The sequence below is a fragment of the Somniosus microcephalus genome, chromosome 21, assembly GCF_052327205.1.
Source record: "Somniosus microcephalus isolate GS21.2 chromosome 21, FLI_Smic_1.0, whole genome shotgun sequence".
Classification (NCBI taxonomy): Eukaryota; Metazoa; Chordata; class Chondrichthyes; order Squaliformes; family Somniosidae; genus Somniosus; species Somniosus microcephalus.
Genome location: NC_141007.1, coordinates 9,530,834 through 9,543,534, shown reverse-complemented (window position 1 = coordinate 9,543,534; position 12,701 = coordinate 9,530,834).

The window sequence follows — 12,701 nt, the reverse complement described above, 5'->3', positions numbered from 1 at the left end:
CTCCCTCTGCACTGTCCCATCAAACACTCCCAGGGCACGTTCAGCATGGGTTAGATACAGAGTAAAGCTCCCTCTGCACTGTCCATTCAAACACTCCCAGGGCAGGTACAGCACGGGTTAGATACAGAGTAAAGCTCCCTCTACACTGTCCCATCAAACACTCCCAGGGCAGGTACAACATGGGTTAGGTACAGAGTAAATCTCCCTCTACTCTGTCCCATCAAACACTCTCAGGGCAGGTACAGCACTGGTTAGATACAGAGCAAATCTCCCTCTACACTGACCCATCAAACAATCACAGGGCAGGTACAACATGGGTGAGGTACAGAGTAAAGCTCCCTCTCCACTGTCCCATCAAACACTCCCAGGGCAGGTACACCACGAGTTAGATACAGAGTAAAGCTCCCTCTACACTGTCCCATCAAACACTCCCAGGGCAGGTACACCACGAGTTAGATACAGAGTAAAGCTCCGTCTACACTTTCCCATCAAACACTCCCAGGGCAGTGTATTGATTTCTTTGTGGGTTCAATGACGAGACATTTATGAAAGAGAATGTCTTTTAATCTAAAGTCTGTTCAACTCTTCATACAGCATTCAGGAGACACCATGCTAGTGATGCATCTAGAACGAGACTGAAACTAAACTAAACTGCCTTGCTAGTCTCGGTCACATGCCCTCTGCTGGTCAGGCACAAGCAATCAACACATGCAAACATGTTGATAAGGCATCATGATCAAACAGGCAAATACCATCTCTATTTGCTGATATCATTACAGGCAGGTACAGCACGGGTTAGATACAGAGTAAAGCTCCCTCTACACTGCCCCATCAAACACTCCCAGACCGGGTACAGCACGGGTTAGATACAGAGTAAAGCTCCCTCTACACTGTCCCATCAAACACTCCCAGGGCAGGTACTGCACGGGTTAGATACAGAGTAAAGCTCCCTCTACACTGTCCCATCAAACACTCCCGGGGCAGGTACAGCACGGGTTAGATACAGAGTAAAGCTCCCTCTACACTGTCGCACCAAACACTCCCGGGGCAGGTACAGCGCGGGTTAGATACAGAGAAAAGCTCCCTCTACACTATCCCATCAAACACTCCCGGGGCAGGTACAGCACGGGTTAGATACAGAATAAAGCACCCTCTGCACTGTCCCATCAAACACTCCCAGGGCAGGTACAGCACAGGTTAGATACAGAGTAAAGACCCTTCTACACTATCCCATCAAACGCTCCCAGGGCAGGTACAACACGGGTTAGATACAGAGTAAAGCTCCCTCTACACTGTCCCATCAAACACTCCCAGGGCAGGTACAGCACAGGTTAGATACAGAGTAAAGACCCCTCTACACTGTCCCATCAAACACTCCCAGGACAGGTACACCACGGGTTAGATACAGAGTAAAGCTCCCTCTACACTGTCCCATCAAACACTCCCAGGGCACGTACAGCATGCGTTAGATACAGAGTAAAGCTCCCTCTACACTGTCCATTCAAACACTCCCAGGGCAGGTACAGCACGGGTTAGATACAGAGTAAAGCTCCCTCTGCACTGTCCCATCAAAGACTCCCAGGTCAGGTACAGCACGGGTTAGATACAGAGTAAAGCTCCCTCTGCACTGTCCCATCAAACACTCCCAGGGCAGGTATAGCACGGGTTTGATACAGAGTAAATCTCCCTCGACACTGTCCATCAAACACTCCCAGGGCAGGTACACCACGAGTTAGATACAGAGTAAAGCTCCCTCTCCACTGTCCCATCAAACACTCCCAGGGCAGGTACAGCACGGGTTAGTTACAGAGTAAAGCTCCCTCTACACTGTCCCATCAAACACTCCCAGACCGGGTACTGCACGGGTTTGATACAGAGTAAAGCTCCCTCTACACTGTCCCATCAAACACTCCCGGGGCAGGTACAGCATGGGTTAGATACAGAGTAAAGCTCCCTCTACACTGTTGCATCAAACACTCCCGGGGCAGGTACAGCGCGGGTTAGATACAGAGAAAAGCTCCCTCGACACTATCCCATCAAACACTCCCGGGGCAGGTACAGCACGGGTTAGATACAGAGGAAAGCTCCCTCTACACTCTCCCATCAAACACTCCCGGGGCAGGTACATCACGGGTTAGATACAGAGAAAAGCTCCCTCTACACTATCCCATCAAACACTCCCGGGACAGGTACAGCACGGGTTAGATACAGAGGAATGTTCCCTCTACACTGTCCCATCAAACACTCCCAGGGCAGGTACAGCACGAGTTAGATACAGAGGAAAGCTCCCTCTACACTGTCCCATCAAACACTCCCGGGGCAGGTACAGCACGGGTTAGATACAGGGTAAAGCTCCCTCTACACTGTGCACCAAACACTCCCGGGGCAGGTACAGCGCGGGTTAGATACAGAGAAATGCTCCCTCTACACTATCCCATCAAACACTCCCGGGGCAGGGACAGCGCGGGTTAGATACAGAGAAATGCTCCCTCTGCACTGTCCCATCAAACACTCCCAGGGCAGGTTCAGCATGGGTTGGATACAGAGTAAAGCTCCCTCTGCACTGTCCATTCAAACACTCCCAGGGCAGGTACAGCACGGGTTAGATACAGAGTAAAGCTCCCTCTACACTGTCCCATCAAACACTCCCAGGGCAGGTACAACATGGGTTAGGTACAGAGTAAATCTCCCTCTACACTGTCCCATCAAACACTCCCAGGGCAGGTACACCACGAGTTAGATACAGAGTAAAGCTCCCTGTACACTGTCCCATCAAACACTCCCAGACCGGGTACTGCACGGGTCAGATACAGAGTAAAGCTCCCTCTACACTGTCCCATCAAACACTCCCAGACCGGGTACTGCACGGGTTAGATACAGAGTAAAGCTCCCTCGACACTGCCCCATCAAACACTCCAGGGGCAGGTGCAGCACGGGTTAGATACAGTGTAAAGCTCCCTCTGCACTGTCGCATCAAACACTCCCGGGGCAGGTACAGCGCGGGTTAGATACAGAGAAAAGCTCTCTCTACACTATCCCATCAAACACTCCCGGGGCAGGTACAGCACAGGTTAAATAGAGAGTAAAGCTCCCTCTACACTGTCCCATCAAACACTCCCAGGGCAGGTACAGCACGGGTTAGATACAGAGTAAAGCTCCCTCTGCACTGTCCCATCAGACACTCCCGGCGCAGGTAAAGCACGGGTTAGATACAGAGTAAAGCTCCCTCTACACTGTCCCATCAAATACTCCCAGGGCAGGTATAGAACGGGATAGATACAGAGTGAAGCTCCCTCCACACTGTCCCATCAAACACTCCCAGGGCAGGTACAGCACGGGTTAGATACAGAGTAAAGCTCCCTCTACACTATCCCATCAAACGCTCCCAGGGCAGGTACAACACGGGTTAGATACAGAGTAAAGCTCCTTCTACACTGTCCCATCAAACACTCCCAGGGCAGGTACAGCACGGGTTAGATACAGATGAAAAGCTCCCTCTACACTCTCCCATCAAACACTCCCAGGGCAGGTACAGCACTGGTTAGATACAGAGTAAATCTCCCTCTACTCTGTCCCATCAACCACTCCCAGGGCATGTCCAGCACGGGTTAGATACAGAGTAAAGCTCCCTCTATACTGTCCCCATCAAACACTCCCAGGACAGGTACACCACGGGTTAGATACAGAGTAAAGCTCCCTCTACTCTGTCCCATCAAACACTCCCAGGGCAGCAACAGCACGGGTTAGATACAGAGTAAAGCTCTCTCTGCACTGTCCCATCAAACACTCCCAGGGCACGTACAGCATGGGTTAGATACAGAGTAAAGCTCCCTCTACACTGTCCATTCAAACACTCCCAGGGCAGGTACAGCACGGGTTAGATACAGAGTAAAGCTCCCTCTGCACTGTCCCATCAAAGACTCCCAGATCAGGTACAGCACGGGTTAGATACAGAGTAAAGCTCCCTCTCCACTGTCCCATCAAAGACTCCCAGGGCAGGTACGGCACGGGTTAGATACACAGTAAAGCTCCCTCGACACTATCGCATCAAACGCTCCCAGGGCAGGTACAACACGGGTTAGATACAGAGAAAAGCTCCTTCTACACTGTCCCATCAAACACTCCCAGGGCAGGTACAGCACGGGTTAGTTACAGAGTAAAGCTCCCTCTGCACTGTCCCATCAAACACTCCCAGACCGGGTACTGCACGGGTTAGATACAGAGTAAAGCTCCCTCTACACTGTCCCATCAAACACTCCCAGGGCAGGTACAGCACGGGTTAGATACAGAGTAAAGCTCCCTCTACACTGTCGCACCAAACACTCCCGGGGCAGGTACAGCGCGGGTTAGATACAGAGAAAAGCTCCCTCTACACTATCCCATCAAACACTCCCGGGGCAGGTACAGCACGGGTTAAATACAGAGTAAAGCTCCCTCTACACTGTCCCATCAAACACTCCCGGGGCAGGTACAGCACGGGTTAGATACAGGGTAAAGCTCCCTCTACACTGTGCACCAAACACTCCCGGGGCAGGTACAGCGCGGGTTAGATAGAGAGAAAAGCTCCCTCTACACTGTCCCATCAAACACTCCCAGGGCAGGTACAGCACGGGTTAGATACAGGGTAAAGCTCCCTCTACACTGTGCACCAAACAATCCCGGGGCAGGTACAGCACGGGTTAGATACAGAGAAAAGCTCCCTCTACACTGTCCCATCAAACACTCCCAGGGCAGGTACAGCACGGGTTAGATACAGAGTAAAGCTCCTTCTACACTGTCCCATCAAACACTCCCAGGGCAGGTACAGCACATGTTAGATACAGAGTAAAGCCCCCTCTACACTATCCCATCAAACGCTCCCAGGGCAGGTACAACACGGGTTAGATACAGAGTAAAGCTCCTTCTACACTGTCCCATCAAACACTCCCAGGGCAGGTACAGCACGGGTTAGATACAGAGTAAAGCTCCCTCTACACTCTCCCATCAAACACTCCCAGGGCAGGTACAGCACGGGTTACATACAGAGTAAAGCCCCCTCTACAGTGTCCCATCAAACACTCTCAGGGCAGGTACAGCACTGGTTAGATACAGAGTAAATCTCCCTCGACTCTGTCCCATCAACCACTCCCAGGGCAGGTCCAGCACGGGTTAGATACAGAGTAAAGCTCCCTCTATGCTGTCCCCATCAAACACTCCCAGGGCAGGTATAGCATGGGTTAGATACAGAGTAAAGCTCCCTCTGCACTGTCCCATCAAACACACCCGGGGCTAGTAAAGCACGGGTTAGATACAGAGTAAAGCTCCCTCTGCTGTCCCATCAAACACTCCCGGGGCAGGTACAGCGCGGATTAGATACAGAGTAAAGCTCCCTCTACGCTGTCCCATCAAACACTCCCGGGGCAGGTACATCACAGGTTAGATACAGCGTAAATCTCCCACTGCACTGTCCCATCAAACACTCCCGGGGCAGGTACAGCACGGGTTAGATACAGAGTAAAGCTCCCTCTACACTGTCCCATCAAACACTCCCAGGGCAGGTACAACATAGGTTAGGTACAGAGTAAAGCTCCCTCTACACTGTCCCATCAAACACTCCCAGACCGGGTACAGCACGGGTTAGATACAGAGTAAAGCTCCCTCTACAATGTCCCATCAAACACTCCCAGGGCAGGTACAGCACGGGTTAGATACAGAGTAAAGCTCCCTCTACACTGTCCCATCAAACACTCCCATACCGGGTACAGCACGGGTTAGATACAGAGTAAAGCTCCCGCTACACTGTCCCATCAAACACTGCCAGGGCAGGTACAGCACGGGTTAGATACAGAGTAAAGCTCCCTCTGCACTGTCCCATCAAACACTCCCAGGGCCCGTGCAGCACGGGTTAAATACAGAGTAAATCTCCCTCTACACTGTCCCTTCAAACACTCCCAGGGCAGGTACAGCACGGGTTAGATACAGAGTAAAGCTCCCTCTACTCTGTCCCATCAAACACTCCCAGGGCAGGTACAGCACGGGTTAGATACAGAGTAAAGCTCCCTCTACACTGTCCCATCAAACACTCCCAGGGCAGGTACAGCACGGGTTAGATACAGAGTAAAGCTCCCTCTACACTGTCCCATCAAACACTCCCAGGGCAGGTACAGCACGGGTTAGATACAGAGTAAATCTCCCTCTACACTGTCCCATCAAACACTCCCAGGGCAGGTACAGCACGGGTTAGATACAGAGTAAAGCTCCCTCTACACTGTCCCATCAAACACTCCCAGACAGGGCACAGCACGGGTTAGATACAGAGTAAAGCTCCCTCTACACTGTCCCATCAAACACTCCCAGACCGGGTACAGCACAGGTTCGATACAGAGTAAAGCTCCCTCTACACTGTCCCATCAAACACTCCCAGGGCGCGTACAGCACGGGTTGCACTGTCCCATCAAACACTCCCAGGGCAGGTACAGCACGGGTTAGATACAGAGTAAAGCTCCCGCTACACTGTCCCATCAACACTCCCAGACCGGGTACAGCACAGGTTAGATAAAGAGTAAAGCTCCCTCTGCACTGTCCCATCAAACACTCCCAGGGCAGGTACAGCACGGGTTAGATACAGAGTAAAGCTCCCTCTAAACTGTCCCATCAAACACTCCCAGGGCAGGTACAGCACGGGATAGATACAGAGTAAAGCTCCCTCTACACTGTCCATTCAAACACTCCCAGGGCAGGCACAGCACGGGATAGATACAGAGTAAAGATCCCTCTACACTGTCCCATCAAACACTCCCAGGGCAGGTACAGCTCGGGTTAGATACAGAGTAAAGCTCCCTCTGCACTGTCCCATCAAACACTCGCAGGGCAGGTACAACACGGGTTAGATACAGAGTAAAGCTCCCTCTGCACTGTCCCATCAAACACTCCCAGGGCATGTACAACATGGGTTAGATACAGAGTAAAGCTCCCTCTACACTGTCCCATCAAACACTCCCAGGGCAGGTACAGCACGGGTTAGATACAGAGTAAAGCTCCCTCTACACTGTCCCATCAAAGACTCCCAGGGCCGGTACAGCACGGGTTAGATACAGAGTAAATCTCCCTCTACTCTGTCCCAACATACACTCCCAGGGCAGGTACAGCACGGTTTAGATGCAGAGTAAAGCTCCCTCTACACTGTCCCATCAAACACTCCCAGGGCAGGTACAGCACGGGTTAGATACAGAGTAAAGCTCCGTCTACTCTGTCCCATCAAACACTCCCAGGGCAGGTACAGCACGGGATTAGATACAGAGTAAAGCTGCCTCTACACTGCCCCATCAAACACTCCCAGGGCAAGTAGAACACGGGTTAGATACAGAGTAAAGCTCCCTCTACTCTGTCCCATCAAACACTCCCAGGGCAGGTACAGCACGGGATTCGATACAGAGTAAAGCTCGATCTACACTGTCCCATCAAACACTCCCAGGGCAGGTACAGCACGAGTTAGATACAGAGTAAAGCTCCCTCTACTGTCCCATCAAACACTCCCGGGGCAGGAACAGCACGGGTTAGATAGAGAGTAAAGCTCCCTCTACACTGTCCCATCAAACACTCCCAGGGCCGGTACAGCACGGGTTAGATACAGAGTAAAGCTCCATCTACTCTGTCCCATCAAACACTCCCAGGACAGGTACAGCACGGGTTAGATACAGAGTAAAGCTCCCTCTACACTGTCCCATCAAAAACTCCCGGGGCAGGTACAGCGCGGGTTAGATACAGAGTTAAGCTCCCTCTACACTGTCCCATCAAACACTCCCAGGGCAGGTACAGCACGGGTTAGATACAGAGTAAAGCTCCCTCTACACTGTCCCATCAAAAACTCCCGGGGCAGGTACAGCGCGGGTTAGATACAGAGTAAAGCTCCCTCTACACTGTCCCATCAAACACATCCAGGGCAGGTACAACATGGGTTAGATACAGAGTAAAGCTCCCTCTACACTGTCCCTATGATGAAATATGCCATTCATCAGGCACTGTATTCTCTGTGTTTAGTTTAGTTTCAGTTTCATTTCCTTACCAGGATTGTATTGTGTGTAGGGCTCCGCCCATACCTGGCCCCGACTTAAGCAAGCCCCATCGTGTCTCTCAGACAGTACAGCAAATCTCTGGATGAGAGACACTTCTCCAATGTGTATTACTTTCTGAGTTAATAAAAGCCTTGCTTGTTCCGTTAACATTGAGTCTCGGATTCATTGAGGCACATCAATTTTATTAACTCAATTTTCAACGCAATGGACCAACTGTTGAAACCCGAACGTTTGGATTTGGACCAGCATGCTTCGGACGCATCGGCATGATTTGGACACTGGTTTAAGTGTATGGAATTCTTCCTGGACAATTCCGCAGCCATCACAGGCGCTACGGACGCTGAAAGTATGAAACTCTTAATCCTGCGGAATTGGGTAAGCCACCGGGTTTACCCCCTCATCCAAGACGCCGACACGTACCCGCCGCCTGCGACATCCTAAAGGCGCATTACCAGCAGCCTACGAACGAGGTGTACGCTAGGCATCTGCTCGCTACTCGCACACAGCGACCTGGGGAATCGCTGGATGAGTTCCTAGTCACCCTGAAAACGCTTGGCAAAGACTGCAAGTGCCAAGACGTAAAAGCCGCAGTGTACACTGACGAGCTTGTTCATGATGCCTTTATCGCAGGCCTCAGCTCCACTTACATCCGGCAGAGACTACTGGAAAAAACGGGATTGGACCTGAAACAGGCTGTGGACACAGCGCGATCCTTGGATGTGGCCCAGAGAAACTCGGACGCCTACTCTTCGCCCAGCGCCGCCCACGCCGCCACGTGTGCACCAAGGGCGCCGCCATCTTGGAAGGCATCTTCCCCGCCCGGCAGCCCGACACCGTCGGGGCCCCGCTCTCCCCCCAGAAGCCCTACGACAGCCGCGACCCCAACTGCTACTTCTGCAGGCAGCCGAAGCACATCAGAAACCTGTGCCCGGCGAAAGGCACCACCTGCTTTAAGTGCGGTAAGAAGGGGCACTTCGGGGAAGGTGTGCAGAGGGAACCCCGCTGGAAAACCCGCCACCGCTGCGTGTGCGCCGTGGGAGCGGCCATCTTGGACGCCATCTTGCCCGACCTCGTGGGGTCCGCCATCTTGTGAGCAGACAGCGTGGACGCCATCTTGTCTCAATCAGGGCCCTACAGTGGCATCGGTCACAGTGGACCAGACCAGACCGCACCCGCTATCCAAATCAATGGTGGACATCGAGGTAAACGGGTGCGGGGTTAAATGTTTAATTGACAGTGGAAGCACAGAGAGTTTTATCCACTCTGAACTAGCACAACAACTCTCTCTAACGGTGGTCCCTGCTCGGGGCACCATCTCTGTGGCTGATAAAACCCAGACATCGACCATTATGGGTTACTGCGCGGTACAATTGTCTGTTAACGGAACTGTATACGATAATTTTAAATTACTAATCATGAAGAGTCTATGTGCGAGCGTGATCTTGGGCCTGGATTTCCAGTGCCACCACCAAAGCATCACACTCAATTACGGTGGGTCCCAGCCGCCCCTCACAGTGTGCGGTCTGGCTACCCTGAAGGTAAAGCCGCCTTCGCTATTCGCGAACCTTACTCCCAACTGCCGGCCAATAGCGACCAAAAGCAGGAGGTACAGCTGGGAGGACAGGTGGTTTATCGCGACCGAGGTAGACAGGCTCCTGAAGGAGCGCATTATCGAACGCAGCAACAGCCCGTGGCGCGCCCAAGTGTTGGTGGTGAGGGGTAGCGAGAAGAAGCGGATGGTGATAGATTATAGCCAGACGGTTAATCTATACACCCAGCTAGACGCCTACCCGCTACCCCGCATATCCGAGATGGTGAACCAAATCGCCCAATACCGGGTGTTCTCCACCATCGACCTCAAGTCAGCGTACCACCAGCTCCTTATCAGACCAGAGGACCGCCCGTACACCGTCTTCGAGGCGAATGGACGCCTCTACCAATTCCTGAGAGTCCCCTTTGGGGTGACGAATGGGGTCTCGGTCTTCCAGAGGGAGATGGACCGCATGGTCGATGACCACCACTTGCAGGCAACCTTACCCTACCTCGACAACGTCACCATCTGCGGTCACAACCAGCAGGATCACGACTCGAACCTCGAGAGGTTCCTGAAAACCGCACAAAAACTCAACCTCACTTACAACGAAGACAAGTGCGTTTTCAACACCACGCGCCTCTGCATACTAGGCAGCATGGTGGAGAATGGGGAAATCGGACCAGACCCCGACCGATTGCGCCCCCTACGGGAGCTCCCCCTGCCCAACACTCCCAAAGCCCTGAAAAGGTGCCTGGGGTTATTTTCTTATTATGCCCAATGGGTCCCCAATTACTCCGACAAAGCCCGCCCCCTCTTGAAAGCATCCTCTTTTCCGCTCTCTGCTGAGGCCCACGCCGCCTTCAAAAGCATTAAGCGGGATATTGAGCGGGCCACGCTACAGGCAGTGGACAAGAACACTCCCTTTCAAGTGGAAAGTGATGCGTCTGACTTTGCCTTGGCGGCCACCCTCAACCAGGCGGGGCGGCCCGTAGCTTTCTTCTCGAGGACCCTCCAAGGGCCCGAGATCAGACACTCCTCCGTGGAAAAGGAGGCCCAAGCCATCGTGGAGGCAGTGTGCCACTGGCGCCACTACCTAGCCGGCAAACGCTTCACCCTACTTACCGACCAGCGGTCGGTAGCGTTTATGTTCAATAATAAACAGAGGGGGAAGATTAAAAATGATAAGATTCTTAGGTGGCGGATCGAGCTCTCCACCTTCGAGTATGACATCATTTACCAGCCAGGGGCCCTTAACGAATCCCCCGACGCCCTCTCACGAGGGATGTGTGCCAGCGCCACCGGGGATCGGCTACAGACCGTCCACAACGACCTCTGCCACCCAGGGGTCACACGGCTGTTCCACTTCATAAAGTCCCGCAACTTACCCTACTCGATTGAGGAAGTTCGGTCTCTGATCAGGAACTGCCGCACTTGCGCTGAGTGCAAGCCTCGGTTCTACCGCCCAGATAGAGCCCACTTAATCAAAGCTACACGGCCCTTTGAGCGGCTCAGCTTAGATTTCAAGGGCCCCCTCCCGTCAGTCGACCGCAATGTTTACTTCCTGAACATTGTGGACGAATACTCCCGTTTCCCATTCGCCTTCCCCTGCCCAGACATGACCAGCGCCACGGTCATTAAATGCCTCAACAGCCTGTTCTGCCTGTTCGGTATGCCGAGCTACATCCATACGGATAGGGGGGCGTCCTTCATGAGTGAAGAGCTACACCAGTACATGCTGTCCAGGGGGATCGCCACGAGCCGTACCACCAGCTACAACCCCCAGGGTAACGGCAAGGTGGAGCGAGAGAACGGGACAGTATGGAAAGCAGTCACCCTAGCTCTAAGGACCAAGGGCCTCCCTATCTCCTGCTGGTAGGAAGTCCTCCCAGATGTGCTCCATTCGATACGGTCGCTATTGTGTACTGCCACTAATGCCACGCCTCATGAACGAATGTTTGTCTTTCCCCGGAAATCCACCTCAGGCGTATCCATGCCATCATGGCTCTCCACCCCAGGTCCGGTATTTGTACGAAGGCATGTGAGGAGCCACAAGACGGACCCTCTCGTGGAGTCAGTGCACCTACTCCACGCCAACCCCCAATACGCGTATGTCCGGCACGCCGACGGAAGGGAGGACACCGTGTCCATAAAAGACGTCGCCCCAGCCGGTAACGACAACAACCACGACCACAACAGCAACAGCGATCACAGCAATTCTTACCCACCCACTATCCTTTCATCACCCCCGGAAGAACATCGACCAACGGTGCCCCCACCAACTACACCTTCAACAACCCTGGGGGCACACCCGGCAGAGACCCAGGAGGCCACCGGGGACACCCAGCCGACACCCGCAGCACCACAACAGCCACGTCGGTCACAGAGGACTATCAAACCCCTGAACAGACTAAATCTGTAGAAGGGGTGAATGTGATGAAATATGCCATTCATCAGGCACTGTATTCTCTGTGTTTAGTTTAGTTTCAGTTTCATTTCCTTACCTGGATTGTATTGTGTGTAGGGCTCCGCCCATAGCTGGCCCCTACTTAAGCAAGCCCCAGCGTGTCTCTCAGACAGTACAGCAGATCTCTGGATGAGAGACACTTCTCCAATGTGTATTACTTTCTGAGTTAATAAAAGCCTTGCTTGTTCCGTTAACATTGAGTCTCGGATTCATTGAGGCACATCAGTCCCATCAAACACTCCCATGGCAGGTACAGCACGGGATTAGATACAGAGTAAAGCTCCCTCTACACTGTCCCATCAAACACTCCCAGGGCACGTACAGCATGCGTTAGATACAGAGTAAAGCTCCCTCTACACTGTCCATTCAAACACTCCCAGGGCAGGTACAGCACGGGTTAGATACAGAGTAAAGCTCCCTCTGCACTGTCCCATCAAAGACTCCCAGGTCAGGTACAGCACGGGTTAGATACAGAGTAAAGCTCCCTCTGCACTGTCCCATCAAACACTCCCAGGGCAGGTATAGCACGGGTTTGATACAGAGTAAATCTCCCTCGACACTGTCCATCAAACACTCCCAGGGCAGGTACACCACGAGTTAGATACAGAGTAAAGCTCCCTCTCCACTGTCCCATCAAACACTCCCAGGG